At 37.7% G+C, this 16,479-nt stretch overlaps 1 protein-coding gene and 1 pseudogene across 1 annotated transcript in view; both read left to right on the forward strand.

Annotated features, from left to right (window-relative positions):
• Positions 1-8,110, forward strand: part of LOC108490141 — a 69,463-nt pseudogene extending 61,353 nt beyond the window's left edge.
• The window catches only part of Gpc5 (glypican 5), a 525,143-nt gene that overhangs the window by 231,478 nt on the left and 277,186 nt on the right, over positions 1-16,479 (forward strand). The window lies entirely within an intron of this gene.

A 16,479-nucleotide genomic window follows, 5' to 3' on the forward strand; every position in this document is an offset into this window, starting at 1 on the left:
ACTTTAATTCATTCTTCATGGATAGCAATAGCTTGTTGACAAGCTCTTCATTCCCTGCTCTTTTTTCTTCAATACATCTATTAAAAAGCTCCTTCTAAGTACTTGGAACAAACAGGAAAAGTCTTGTCATCACAGAGTTTGCATAAGAAAAGTAGATGCACATTATAGATCTGTCTGGAAATTGGTCCTGTAAGTAGCAACATGATAAATATTTTAGGCATTCTAAGCTACATAGTCTCTATTGCAACTACATCATGCTGCTTTTGCAGTGAGGAAGCAGCCGTAGACAATGCATAAGCAAGTGGATATGGCTGGTGATCAATAAAACTGTGATTGCATGCTAAAAGTTGAGCTTCATGTTTCATGTCACAAAGTATTCCTCTTTTTTCTCCCTAGCTACTGAGAAGTGTAAAACTCATTCTGACTTTATAGTTCATACAAAAACATAAAGGCTTTGTTGTCTCACCAGCTATAGTTTGTCTATCTTTGTTCTAGAAGATTCAGATCAATGGAGACATTAGACTCCATTAGCTGAGTAAATTCTTTAAGTTACATATTTAAATAACTTAAGTAGTACAACCAGTTCATAAAACAGATTTTTCAGAAGATACATGGAAATGCAAAAATTTGGACCATGGGAAGCCTTAGATGTTGATGACTACAAAATGGGTACTGTATCAGTTTTTTCTGGACATTCCAACGCCTTGTTCCATTCCCAGACATATACTCATACTCACAGGGAACTTTTTATGGCAATGATTTCTGCTATATCCTGCAACCAATTCAAGTGATCCAGGTCATTGCCAATCATGTTGATTTTATACAACATTCGAGGTGATTCCAGGCTATGCTCAGACAGTCTACTCAGGCAAGATGACTATCCATCTCAGCCTATGCAGGTGAATACAGCTGAGTTTCTGTGATGTCCTCAGATGAAGAGTAAACAACTAGAATGAATGTTAGTTATCCATATGTGCCTGGGAAGGAGATGCTGGACCCTGAGACCAGCTACCAAATCTTGCCTCTACATTATTTTGATCCACTTTTCATCGGCTCACACTCTTTGTTCCTCATTGTTTGAGTCATGAAGTCCTTGGTCCCTACTGTTCAGAGTTGCTCTAATGATGGCCACTGTTTGATTCTGGCAATGAAGCTTTGGGAGCCTCATTTTGAAATAGGAAAAAAGGACCTAATTTACAGGGATATTATTTTAAATAAAACAGTCCTTTGTCCTTAATAACGCACACAGTGATGTATTTGATATGTAGAGAAATAAAGAATAACTTACTGTTACTACTATCATTAAGATTATAGAAAATGGGAGGGAATTTGATTTTCCTAGAAGAGTTTTAGCCAATGTTTGTAATACTTAATAAATAGAAAGAGGACAGAATTATAAATTAGAGGTTAAGAGGAGAGAATTAAATTCATTTAAAAATGACTTAATTTATAGGAATGTTACAGATAACACAAGAGGAAGTTAAATATGAGCTGTATACTTTGAAAGACCAAAATCAACTCTTTAACATTTCCAAAAAATTTCATTTAGGAAAGGTTAATCACCGTTAATCACTATGTCAACTAAATTTTTAAATGAAGCCTTCATAATTCTTGAGTAAACATGACCAAGACATAGTTATTCTTTAATGTAATATTACATAAAGTTTAGACCTCTGACTTTGATACAAACAGTGCAAACTACTGTAATACATCTTGACTTGAAGGTTCACTACAGCATGATTGACTTCAACTGCTAAAATTAAGGTATGTTGTTTTCAATGTTCTCTAAATAGTATTAGAATTTGCTTTAGCTGGACACAGATAAGAGTCTTACATTTACATTCCATTGCTGGAAAGGATTTTAATTGCATTCATGGGTCTTCATCAAGTATCAATTTATTTCTCAACAAATTTTTTGGAACTTTGGAGAATGATACCATGATTTCATAGGAGGAAAGCATTGTGCCTATGAATGTCATACACACACACACATACACACACACACACACACACACACACACACCATCTAATTGACAAATTATATTGCACTAACATCAAGAGTATTTAGGAACTTGGTATTTTAGTATTTGCACACACACACACACACATGCACACACACACACACACGTGCACACACACACACACACGTACACACACACACACACACACACACACACACACACACACACATGAAAGTTGCATGATGGTGATAATGAAGGGATGAACTTTTTATTGATTTTTTTTGTACATTTCATAGAATACATCTTGTTCGTATTTAGATCCCTACCCCTATCTGCATGCCCAATAGCCACCTCTCCATATTTTATGCATTCTGTCATATATGTTAAGGCTTATTGAGTCAAATGTTTATCTCCCTATGTCTCTTGGTGAGAGTTCATCCACTGGAGCCTGGCTAACCTATCTAATGTCATTCCCTTAAAGAAGACCAACTCTCCCTCATCCAGGAGAAATCAGTTATGAATAGTTCCTTGGCCAATGCTAGGGCTTCTTATCTATTTCTCCAATTCTATGCTGTTTTTATCTGGTTTGAGTTTGCATGGGTTTTGTGCATGCTGTAACCATTGCTAAAAGTTTGTGTGAGCAAGTTCTCAGCTGCCTGGAGAACTGTTTCCTTGTGATCATCCACCACCCCTAACTCTTACAGTCTTTTGACCTCCCTCTTCCACAATGCTTCTTGAACCATGGATGGCCGAGGTTTAATATAGTAGTTCTATCCAGGGCCAGATACTCTTCAGTCTCTTGTTCTTTACATTTTGGGAAGTTGTGGCATTCTTTGTTAATCTGAATCTGTTGCATGGAGAAGGTCTGCTGGTGAGAGTTGAGAGATAAAGTAATAGCCTCTTCCCCCTATTCTGCTGTGTTCCCTCATCCTTAGGTGTAGAGGCTGCATTGTAGATATGTCACTTAGGGCAGTGCATCTTACAATTATTCTCTGTGTTTGACCAGTTGTGTAACTCTGTAATAGTCTTTGTTGCAAAAAGAAGCTTCTTTGATGAGTGCTGAGAGGTATACTTGTCTGTAAATATAATGATCCGTATTTAGCATACAGTAAGAAATTACATTTAGGGATATGACAAATGTAGACAGTTCTTCAGGATCTATGACCTTTTCAGCTACATGTATTTAGCTATGTTTACAGTACCATACATACATTCCCTGCCGTGGAAGGTGCTTTAAGTCCAATTAGATTGCAGTCAAGTACCCCCAAGGTAAAAGTGCCAGTACTACACCAGTACAGTTTTCTGCACTGTTAATTGTTCTGGTTATTAGGCTTTACAGCTGAGTTGGACCACTGATTGATTTTCTGTCTTATCAGCTTGCATGATACCCTCTGATAATATGAGAGGGTATCATCAGGGAGGAGGCTTCCAGGTCAGTTCTAGCTCCATTGCTCCAAGTGCTGTGTTCAAAGGAGCTTACTTTCAGGTACTGAATGGTAGTCAATGGCTGTGGCAGTAGCCTGTGTTATTTTGAGAGTCTCTCACACTACCCTGATCAGCAAATCAAATGAAGATTTTTCCTGATTCGGACTGTGTTTCTTGTTATTCAGCCTTCAGCTATGCGTGTGCATATATATTAAAAATGTATATTTTTCAGTTGCATTTTGTACTATATTTTCCTCTGACATTTCACACCACTTATGCATGATTTATTTCTCCTATCTTCCTATATAATCCTCCTTCCCCCACCCCCAGGTAAAGTAACCCCATTTTCTCCATTTCCCCCTGACAATACCTGTCTCCAATTATTCCCCTCTCTGGTGACCTTTCTTCCCTTTATCCCCATGGTTCCATGCATAACCGTACTTCCTCCATTCCCAGTAAAATACCCCCATTTTCCCCATTTCCTCCTTGAGAACATCTGTCTCCTACAGTCTCCCTCTTTCAGGCTTCTTCTTTGCATTTACTCCCATGATTCTTTTCCATTTTCCTGGATCCTATCAGTTCACATACTCATATATAAGGATTTGGAGCTAAGGTCTACAAAAGAGAGAACACATAAGTCACTTGTTTTTCAGAGCCTATGTTACCTCATTTAGTATAATCGTTTCTAGTTCTATCCATTTACCCTCAAATTTCATGATTTCGTTTTTCTTTACAGCTGAGTAGAACTTTATGTGTAAATGTTCCACAATTTTATTATTCATTTGTTAGTTCAGGGACATTAGTTTATTTCCATTTCTTACTTATTGTAAAAAGAACATCAACAAAAATGGCTGTATAAGTATCTTTGCAGTAGGATGAGTCCTTTTTATATATGCCAAGGAATGATAGTATCAGATCATATGATAGATTTATTTTTATTTTTCTAAGAGTTCTAGGCACTGTGGGTCCTTGGACAGGACTTTATATTAAACTCCACCCACCCAAGGCTCAGGGACCATTGTGAAAGAGGGGGCAGAACTATTGTAAGAGCCAGGGAGGAAGTACACAATCATATAAAAATAGAGTCCTACAAGCTCCTGGGATCTTGCTCAAATGAACCTACAGCAATGGTGTCAGCATACACAAGACCTATGCAAACTCAAGCAGGAAAAACCCCAGTACAGAACTGTGGAAATGGGCAACAAAAAATTATTGGCAGCTGATTACTACTGGTTGAGGAAGGGCTGATCTTCTTAAAGGAGGGGGTTCAAGATAGGCTACCTAGACCCCAGTGGATGAACTTGCACTAAGGGACATCTGGGGACACTAACTTGACATGATAGGCCTTAACACAAATGAAAGAATTATAAATTTCAATGTGGGGGCTATGGGAGGGTGTCAGTGGGGAAGAGGTTATAAAGAAGATTAAGATTGATTAGAATGTTCTGTATGAAATACAGAAAAATTTAATGAAATTACAACAAAATAAATTTAAAAAGTGTTCTCCACACTGCTTTCCACAGTGGTTGTCCCAGTTTGCAATCACACCAGCAGTGGATAAGGGTTTCCCTTTCTGCACATCTTCACCAGCATTTGGTGTCATTTGTTCTCTTGATCTTAAGCCATGGGGTAAGATGAAATCTTAAAGTGGTTTTGATTTACATTTCCATAATTACTAAGGATGTTGAACACTTGTGCTGGATAGCGTTAGTGTCAACTTGACACACCTGGGTTGAGGGAGCCTCAATCAGGGAATTACCTCTATTGGACTGGCCTGTGGCCATGTCTGAAGGGCATCTTCTTGATGAGTGATGTGGGAGGGCCCAGCCTACTGTGGGTGGTGCCACCCCTGGGCAGGTGGGCCTGTGTTGCATAAGAAAGCAGGCTGAGCAGGGGCCAAGGGGGACAGCCAGTAAGCAGCATTCCTCCATGGCCTGTGCCCCAGCTCCTGCCTCCAGGTTCCTACCCTGAGTTCCTACCTTGGGCTCCCTGATGAGCTACAACCTGGGAGATGTAAGCTGAATAAACTCTTTCCTCCCCAGGTTGGTAATGGTCAGAGTGTTTTGTCACAGCAATGAAGAACAAACTAGGACAACACGTTTTTATTATTATTTTTATTTTATGTGTGTGAGTATATTGCTTGCATGTATGTGAGTGCACCCATGTTGTGCAGTGCTGCGGAGGTCAGAAGAGGGCTTCAGATTCTCCTGGAACTGGAGTTAAGGATAGTTCATAGCCAGCACGTGGCCCAAATCATTGTTTATTCACTGTCAAATCTTTTTTGTTTTTGTTATTTCTAAACTCATTTCCACTTTAATGTCATGCATAAAAATATACAAAATGATATCACTGATTCTGAGAGTTTTCTCTTCATGATTATGAAGTGGTATCTCAAAGATAGATATTAACACAAGCAGAATAATATACTTATGAATGGATATCACTCTATATCCATTCATAATTGTTGATGTTTGTTGATGTTTGAACATTATAGTATAGATGTCATGCCTTACATGGGGTGAGAGTTTTCATACAGTTATAGCTTATTTCCCTTTTGGCCCCTTATAAAGATTAGGGTACAATTCCTAGTTGACCCCATCACAAGGAGATTCTTCCTCTCTCCCTCTCTCTTGAACTATTGTAATTATTTCTATGCATTTCCATCTTTGCCCCAGAAGATTGACTTAGTTCTTCATAATTCTTCTACCCTACAAAAATGTACATCTGTATTGCTGTCTCCGACTATAGTGAGTGTTGAACACTTCCGCTTCCATTTCCTTACCTTTGGTGTCTTCTGTCACTTCCTGTTTAGAACAATTTCTAGATGATGCTGATGAAATGGTTTACAGGTTGGGAATGCATCTTCGCACGGCATATCTATTACCTTACAAATTTTTTGGGGGGCGGTTGAGGCTTTTTAATGTATTAGATTCAAGAATAGTGACATAACTTGTCAGAGAATATACAATGTGTTCTTGAAATTTTGTAATAATAAAAATTTTGTAGCATATATTTTTGAGGAATCTCTGGACTATTGTCATATCTGGGACTAAAATATTATACACATATACCGAAATCCCCAAATACCTATATCCATTATGGATTCAGCAATTTTAAGAGCTCTTCTGAAATAATCCAATTAAGCCAACCATATTTCCCTGCCTAATACCATCATGACTCAGTAGGTTTTACTGTATTAGAAAGAGAGGTTTAAATAAAAACAAACATAAACATAGTTGGTATAATATCAAGCTTTTCTAGGTTGAACTTTTTTCTACATTCTTAAAAAAGTAGTCAAGGTGGAAGTATCAGTGGCTGTGGTAGTGGCTGCTGTGGTGAAGTAGAAGAAGGAGCCGAGTCGGTGCTGGCACCAAGGCCTGACCGTGAATGAGGAATAAGACATAATCTTACTGGGATGGACCTTACTATAAACATCCTGATGGGAATCATGTCTGTGAAAGGAAAGAAGGTACTGTACATGGACCGGAACCCCTAATATGGGGGTGAGAGCTCCTCCATCACACCTGTGGAAGAGCTATATAAGTGCTCTCAGTTGTGAGAGGGACACCCTGATGGGGGGCCAAGACTGGAACGTTGACTTGATCCCCAAATTTCTCATGGCCAATTGTCAGCTAGTAAAGATGCTTCTATATAGAGAAGTGACTCTCTACCTGGGTTTCAAAGTGGTAGAGAGCAGCCTTGTGTACAAGGGGGGCAAGATCTACAAAGTGCCATCCACTGAGACCAAAGGCCTTGTCTTCTAATCTGATAGGCATGTTCGACAAACAGCTTTTCCTCAAGTCCCTGGTGTTTATGGCAAACTTTGATGAGAATGACCCCAAGACCTTTGAGGGAGTCAACCTTCAGATCACCAGCATGCGTGATGTCTAGCAGAAATCTGGCTTGGGGCAGGATATCACTGACTTCACTGGCCATATCCTGGCACTCTACCACATGGATTACTACCTGGATCAGCCCTGTCTTGAGAGTATTAAAAGCATCAAGTTGTACAAGGTGTCCCTGGCTCAGTATGGCAAGAACTCTCATATATATATATATATATAATCTGCTCTATGATCTGAGAGCTGCCCCATGGCTTTGCAATATTGAATGCCATCTATGGGAATCCATACACACTGAATAAGCCTGTGGATGACATAATCACAGAGAATGGCAAGGTGGTGGGTGTGAAGTCTGAGGGAGAGGTGGTCTGCTGCAAGGAACTAATCTGTGACCCCAGGTACATCCCAGACGATGTGCAGTAGGCTGGTCAGGTTATTTGCATCATCTGTATTCTCAGCCACCCCATCAGGAACACAAATGATGCCCATTTCTGCCAAATCATCATCCCACAGAGCCAAGTCAGCAGGAACCCAGATATCTATGTGTGCATAATCGACCACACAACGTGGCTGCACAGGGCAAAATACATTGCCATTGCCAGTACCACTGTGGGGACTGCAGAGCCAGAAAAGGAAGTTGATCCTGCATTGGAACTACTGGAACAGATTTACCAGAAGTTTGTGGCCGTCGGTGACTTGTATGAGCCTATTGATGATAGTTCTGAGAGTCAGGTGTTCTGTTCCTACTCCTATGATGCCACCACATGCTTTGAGACCACCTACAGTGACATCAAAGCCATCTACAAACACAAGGCTCACTCAGGCTTTGAGTTTGAGAACATGAAGCACAGACAGAACGATGTCTTTGGAAAAGCAGCTTAAGGATTGCTGACTCCCCTTCCCAGTCCTACTGCCCTCTCTACCACCTCTCTGTCCTTCTCTAAGGCTGGGCAGGTGGTATAGCTGAGCATCCCTGTTTCCAGGATCTTCTGCTTTCCCCACCACTTTCCCATCATCAACTCACTGATTCACTGACCAAACCCTTAACTTTAGTGACTGTCTGGGAAACGGGAATTGGATGGCATCCTCTTTCTTGTCCCTTGTCATAGTAAGAGAAGGCATGCCTCTCCCTCTTCTTGTGTGCCCCCCACCTCCCGCCAGTTCTGCTCTGCTTGGGAAAGACATGGAGGAAAAGCTGGCTTCTGTCCACTGCTCTTATTCTCAATGTAGTGGCCCTTGGAGATATCCCCCGCCTTCCCTAACCAACTCTTTCATGTTAGAGTGAAGGGGCCCTCCCAGTACAAGTTGCATTCCTCTCACTCCCTTATAATTTATTCTAATTTGTTAACTCTGGTCCATCTGTCAGAGCCCACAGCCTTTCATGCAGCCTGGGGCTGTAGAGTTAGCTGCCCTGGACCCTCCCAACCCTAGCAAAGCCTGGGGAGTGAAAAGAGTTTAGGTGTGGCCGCCTTGGAGGTGGATCTGTTTTTATTCCTTATCTTTCTGCTTATGTTTTCTGGTACCTGCTGAGAAAAGAAATGTGAGCAAAGCAGAAGGATGTAGAAAAGTGGATCCAAACGCCAGCGTGCCAAGCTCCATGCCTGTCCTTTAGTGATGGGAAACCCATATTTTGCAAAATAAATATGTCCCCTTCTCCAAACACTAGTGTATTTCACAGAAAACAAAATCTCCCAAAAAATTGTTGAAAATGGAAAAAAAGAGTTGTCATCAACCTACAGAAAATAGAAACCTATTATATTTTCCTCTCTCAAAGCCATGTCTTCTTTATCAAAAAACAACCACTTCACTTCCATCTCCCTATTCCATCCTTGAAGTTCACAAGAATGACATTGAGGGTACATAGCATGGCGATGAGATGAATACTGGACAAGCTTAAGTTCTTTGATTCAGCAAGAAAACATGTTATTGCTCATGAAAGCAGTCTTGGGGATTTATTTTCAAGACTTATGAGAATAGAAAATCTGTCTTTTCATGCTTGTGTCTGATGGAAGAAAGTGGTTTCTTGGCATTGCAGCTATCTCCCTGACAGGAGGGAAGAGCTGCTTCAGAATAGTCAGATAAAAAAGTCAGATGTTGCTGAACCCATGGATCTTCCTACACCTGGCATTTAGTGAACTAATTAAATGTTTTGTGGGATATTCATTTTAACTGGAGAATGATATCTTACTGAATTGATATGTTACAGCTTATCAACTTCCTATCATTATTTTGTCTGCATGCTTCAATATTTATAGAATTATTAGGCACATTTGCAAGATATAGGAATGCCATTGCTTCTTTAAGATATCTGAAGATACACACACACATACAGACTTTTTGCTTTATGATTTTGATCATTCTCTCATAATATTTGGAAACTGTTATAAAAGTGTTTAAATATGAATTAAGAAAGTTAACATAGAAATCTGAGAGAAAAACTTTAAGTTAAAACTAAGACAAGTAAGCTGATATGATGCCCAGAACCAGCTGGACTGTGGATCTTTATGCAGTGTTTCTGTCACAAAAAGCTATGTGCCTTAGGATAGCACTCAAGACTTGTTGGGAGACCTTTGAGATGGGCAGCATCAGAAAAGCTGACCAACCATGTCTGGCTAATCCTTTTTGGCTATTATACCCCTTTTCCCTCAGGAATGAAGAGAGGTTAGCAGAATCATTCTTCCCATAGTGTACCACCTATCCCCATGTTACCCCCACCACCATGTACTGTGGTAACAAGAGTTTGGCTTCTCTACTGTCAACTTGAATTTCATTAACATGTCATCATATTGAGATAACCCGTAAGGAAGTTGCCCTACAGTTTTCTCCTTTCTACAGTTGATTTCCCCTTCTTCAAAATGCACAACTCTTGTCTTCTGGCATTTCTCTTTTCCCTATTTCATACTCCTAAGTCTCCTGTGCTAAGCTAAATCATATTTCCCTTTGCAGTTGAGGGTGTAATGATAATGATACACCTATAAACACAGAAAATGTATTCATTGCTATTGACGCCTTCTAATTCCAAAATCAAAAACTTGGATTTTGTACAGGTAAACACAGCAACTTTAGAAAACAAAATGAAAGGAAAGAAGATTTGGCTTTCAATATGACAGTTCAATTATCTGAGAGAGCTTTGATATCACTTCTCTTGTCTGTCAACTTTTAGGATGAAGGAAACCAGAAGAAAAAGAATCTTCTTCCATGCCTTTAGAAAAGGTACTGATTTTTGTAAGGTGAAAAGAAGACCCATGTTATCAGGGTGCTCTGTGCTTCGTCATTCTAGGCTTTGAAGCTCTTTCTCAGCCCCTAGACCTTCGACCAGGTAAACAAAGGAATGATGATTTCTAGAGATTTAGAGTACAGAGAAAAACAGCCAAATTCATTCAATGTGGCAACTAGAATACGGCAGCTAGAACCCAATAAAATGGGGCAGTAGACTCACTCGATCATCTCTCTGCTTCTGCCTTTAGCTATCACACTCTAGAACATTTTTAAGTCAAATTAAATAGCCAGATACCCTCCAAAAGTCTTCCTGAATTTTATAGCACAAAGTTAACTAAAATAGTTGATTGAAAAAAAAATGGATGAAATGAGATCAGACTTAGTTAGAAAGACACAATGGGAGAAATAAAACCCTAAACAACAACAAAAAAAGGTGTTGAAAATTATTAAGGTAAAGAAAAAAAGGTCAAAAAGTACCTGGAAGAGATTTCACATGTAAATGTTAGGAGTTACCAAAGAAAAAGTTTTAAAAGAAAGTGAAGTACTAATTCGTTTTCCAAAGAACTTCCCAGACTTGAGTCTTGGGTATACAGATTTAAAATCCCCATGAGTTCTAAGCATATTTGAACTCAGACACATACTTTAGTAAGTCCTGCTAAAACTCTTAAGGACTTTAAGGATTAAAATAAGCAATCCAAGCTTGTCGGTGAAAAAAATATGCTTCATAAATAGAAAAGGATCAGAGAGATTGGGATTCACATTTGCAGCACTGACATTTGAAAAAGGTTTGAAGGGCAGCTATTGCTAATGGAGAGAAAAGCACTGTTGCACAAGAGAACAAAGCCTAGCTAGGATGTAAGCACTTTTTAGGTTAATGGTGCATACAATAAAGATATTGTAAGAATTCAATGATCCAGACATTATATCATGTGTATACCTCATGAGAGATAATTGCTCAAAAATAAACTTCAACAAAATAATGTATCAGATCAGAAACTTCACATAGGGAAAGAAAGAAGAGAGTAAACAGTGGAGCATACTAATTTCATACACTTCAATACCTGTATATGTACCAGTCTATCTGTCGGTCATGCATCTCTAGCTCTATGTAGATGAATGATAATAAGATAAAGGAATATTCATTAAAATTAAACAAAGCCAATGGAAAAATTGTTGAATATATTGAATAATTATTTTAATGACATCAATAAACATAAAATCTATGTCTAGTGATTTATACTTTATTAGAACATGCTTCTTTAGATTACAACAACATATTCATAATTAGCTGTATCTTTGCCTATAAGGAAAACCAGTAAAACTAGTAAAATTTTACAATTTACAAGATGCGTTTTTATTGTATCATATATTTTTGTGTGTGTGTGTGTGTGTGTGTGTGTGTGTGTGTGTGCACGCATGTGAATGTGCATCCTGGTGATCCAACTGAGGCCATCAGGCTTGTAGCTAGCACTTTTACTTGCAGAGATGTCTTGCAATCCCTACAAATTGCATTTTTTATCATGAAAAATGAAATCAGTAATAAATAAGATTTAACATCTTCAAATGTTGGAATTAAGAACCATACTACTAAATTAATTAATTATGAGTCAAACAGAAACTATAAACTATATTTATAAGGAGAAATTACAAATTTGTAAACTGAGAGCCAGGTTTCGTGCATGAACATAAAGAAGCAGAGACTTTCAGGCCACAGGAAAGTTGTTCATACGAACTTGCAGCAATGCTGACAGCGTGCACAGGACACATGCCAACTCGGTCAGACAAAAACCCAGCAGGGAAAACAGGGACATGGGCAGCAGGCTCCAAACCTAGCCAAGGAACTATTGGCAAATGATTACTATGGGTGAGGAATAGTAGAGATCTTCTTTAAGGGAGTGACTCCAGATAGGCTGACTGGTCTTGAATGAATGAACTTGCACCAAGGGACATCTGGATAGAAATGCTTGATTGGATACGACTTAACATATATAATAGAATACCTGAAATCTGATAGGGGGCTATGGGAAGTGGGGATGAGGGAGGGTATTTAAATTTGATTAAGATGTATTATATGAAAAGCACAAAACTCAATAAAATATTTAAAAATGAAAAAAATATATTACATAGGAGAATAATTTTTGAAACCAAATAAATTCAGTAAAAGTCTATTCTGTGAAACAATTTCAACTGATAACCCATAAAAGGAAATTTATTTCTTAAAATAAAAATGTATTAAAAGTAACAACAAAAATAAATTCAGTACAAGGAACTACTAGCTTTAAGTCCTGAAATAAAAATGAAATAGATAGTGTAAAAAAGTGAAACCATTTTTCTTTGTGTATTCAAGAAAGCCAGCAAAATCTGACTGAGGCAGAGAACAAAGAAGCAACAATACCGTGCATGCCCAGGACCAACCTCGACCACAAAGTACACAAACTGAACAGATTAATTACACAAGTAAATCTGCGTGGAACATAAAAATACTATAATTATAAAAAGGCAGGCGAATACACACACAAACATATATATATATATATTTCAGATGTGATGAATTAAGGAAACTGAAACATTTTACCATAAAACAATTAGAATTGGGGGATAAAAAGACAAAAGAAAGTGAAGGAAAACCTGATGAATTTTTATAACTGCTTTGTTTCTTTTTGGAGCAAGCAAAAAGAATGGAAATGATATGTGTCTGAGTCATTGCCATTGGTCACTTTGTGGTAAGGAGAAGATGATTGGGTAGAGGGATAGAAACATTACTGACAGTAAAAAGAAGAGGGTTTCATACATAATGACTGTAAGTGTCCCTACAATTAAATCCTTTACATCTAATGAGTCAGGAATGGGAGACTCCCAGGATGAAAAGAACTGAAGTTTCTAAAACTTAATCAAGATTACTATTTAGATATATTGTTTAGAGGGTGATGAAATCCTAACCCTCTTTTGTCTACCCTCCAGTGCTGCAATTAGGGATAGTGAATTGGTGACTCCTATTACCATTGGTGGGATATGTCTTATAAAATGGAATTGTGGTACTGGAGAGATGGCTCAGTGACTAAGAGCACTGGCTGCTCTTTCAATGGACACAGATTTGGTTCTCAGCATCTACATGGTAGTTACCAACAATCTATAACTCCATTTCCAGGGGAGTTGACATCCTCTTCTGGCTACTGCAGACATAGCCTGGCTACTCATGATGTGAATGCTCTTACATACCTGTTGGCAAAACACTTATACATAAGATAAGAATAAGTAAATTTGAAAAATTAAATGGAGTTGAAATAAAAGTCTGAATTCATTCATTCTCCCCAAACAATAAAGTTGTCATTGAGTACCAAATTTATCTTACATAGTCTGTAAACTTAAATGCAATTTTTCTTTCTTTTAAACCTCTGTGAATCTACATCATTCAATTCAAGCAAATATGTAGTCTTTCTAATTCAGTCATGGAATGTAATGCTGTATTAACTGTTTAAGGCCCTACCAGTATCAAAGAGAATTTATTTTAGCATGAAAGAAGAGCCTATTTCCTAAGAAATAGTAACACGTTTCCTAACAAACTATTATAGCATTTTGACTATTTTCCTTTTCAACATAAAATAGAAGTATCCATAACTTTTCTTTATGGAAAAGAATTTTTACAAATCTTATATGTCAAGGTTACTTGCATGGAAAGGCATTTGTTACAGTGAGCCCAAATCAACATCATATATCAGTTTGACATACAGAGTCAATAGCACATTTCTGAAACAGAGGCTTTATATATTAGTGGAAACACAGAAAACCTAGCTAGTTTTAGACAGATATTTCCTGACTGCTAGGTCTAAAACATTTCTCAGTATTAGTCTATGTAGAGAATCATCTTGACTTACCTTCTGAGAGGCTTTGGTGACTTTCAAATGACTATGTAAACGGTTTTTGTAAATAAACTCTGTTCATGAAGGTCTCCAACTGGTACTTCTGTGTTCCTCTGCTCTATCAGTTGGTCTGATGTCCAGCATTACATAACTACATACTTAATAAATTATTTTCAACAGGGTGATGGAGTCTCCCTCCTCTTGTCTCACTCAGAACAAAGTCTCATGTAGTTCAAGCTTGCCTTGAACTTGCTGTGTACTAGAGGGTGATGAAATCCTAACCCTCTTTTGTCTACCCTCCAGTGCTGCAATTGCAAGCATGTACCACTGCACCCTGTTTTATGTGGCTCTGAGGATAAAACCTAGGGCCTCATGCATACAAGGCAATTTTACTTACCAACTAATTGACATCTCCAGTCCCCTCTTTTTTCTCTAAAGAAAGATTTTCTTAAACTTTTCTGTGAGACCTGAAATTTTATTTGGCACTCTTCAAATACATCTAAGAAGGGATTTACCAGTGATACAAAAGTAGGAATATCTAGAGAGGATGTTTGAGTAACAATAAAAATAATTATCTTCAGCTTTGGCATGCAGTACTATAGTAGGGACATCTACGAGTAGACTGGATGTTGAAACAGGTACTTAAAATACAAAATAAAGCTTGTCTACCTAGAATCATTAAATTTTGTAAAATGTGATTTCATCAAACGACTAAAGACACAATTTTCATGTAGCAGTAGAGGCCATATAACCTTCTGGAGGAGATGATGTAAAGTTGTAATAAAATATTATGTTCTTCTTAATAGCATTCTTAGCAGCAATATATTGTGTAATTCTAAAGTAATTACCACAAGTACATGTTTACCAGTATTATAAGAATTCTCTTTCTCTGTATATGCAGGAAATTACTTGTTACCAACACTTGAATATTACACACTTGTACTCTTTTAAATCACATTTTATGGATTTTTAATAAATCCAAATAAAATAATCCATGTTGTATAACTTTATATTTCTTTAAGGGCCACATTAATAGATAGGATCTCTCTCTCTCTCTCTCTCTCTCTCTGAGTGTGTGTGGAAGCTGGAAGCCAGTCTTAAGTGTTGTTTCTTGAGTGCCATCTATCTTGCATTTTGAGACAGTTTCTGACACAGACCTGCGTGTTTCTGATTAAGGCTAGGCTGGTTGTCCAGCAAGACCCAGAGATCCTTCTGTCTTAAACTTCCCAGTACTAAGTTTACAAGCATGTCCCACTACATTTTTATAACATGGGTTCTAGGAGTCATACTTATATCCTTGCGCTAATCTTGACATGTGTTTTACCAACTGAGGTATCTTCATAACCTGCAATTTCCTCATATTTCAAGGATTTATTTTTGCTTTGTAATTATTTGTCTCAGTGTGAGTATGTATGTGGGTATGTGAATGTTAGGTCAGGTTACACAGGCCAGAGGTGTTGAATCCACCTGGGTGGTTGTGAGCCACCGGACATGGAGCTAGTAACTGAATTCAAGTCATCTTTAAAGGCAGTGTGTGTTCTTAACCATTGAGGTATCTCTCCAGGCTCTGCAGCTCTCTCTTAATAAAAGAAGTTTGCCATCTGTTTTGGTCACATCTTTGTATACCATTACCTGAGAGAACTTGCAGATCTTTATTTCAGCATTTAGAACTTTGTCATAATATTATCTGATTAAAATGTACATTATTAAAATATTTTTATCTGTATTTCACTGCTTGGTCCTAGTTATAGATTTACTTTTTTCTATTAGGTCATCATAGATTATATAAATTATTAATATTACTGATTTATTAATAAATGAAAATTGCATCAATTGCTGTTTTAATTAGTATTAAAATGAATGTATAGACTGTTTTGAGTATCATAATTTCAAGGTTTTCTTTTCTTATGTATATTAGAGTTATGTCTACATGTATCTAGGTACATCTGTCATGCAATGCCTGCAAAGACCAGAAGAGGGCATCGAATGAGTAGCATAATTTTAGAAGTTACATGCTTTGTTTAACTATACCTATCTTTAGGATTTATCATGTTTCTCTCTTCTCTCTATTTCCCTATCTGTCATCTATCTATCTATCTATCTATCTATCTATCTATCTATCTATCATCTATCTATCTACCTATCATCTATCTATCATCTATTTAGTTATCA

This window comes from Nannospalax galili, unplaced genomic scaffold, assembly GCF_000622305.1.
Source record: "Nannospalax galili isolate Female #2095 unplaced genomic scaffold, S.galili_v1.0 scaffold728, whole genome shotgun sequence".
NCBI lineage: Eukaryota > Metazoa > Chordata > Mammalia > Rodentia > Spalacidae > Nannospalax > Nannospalax galili.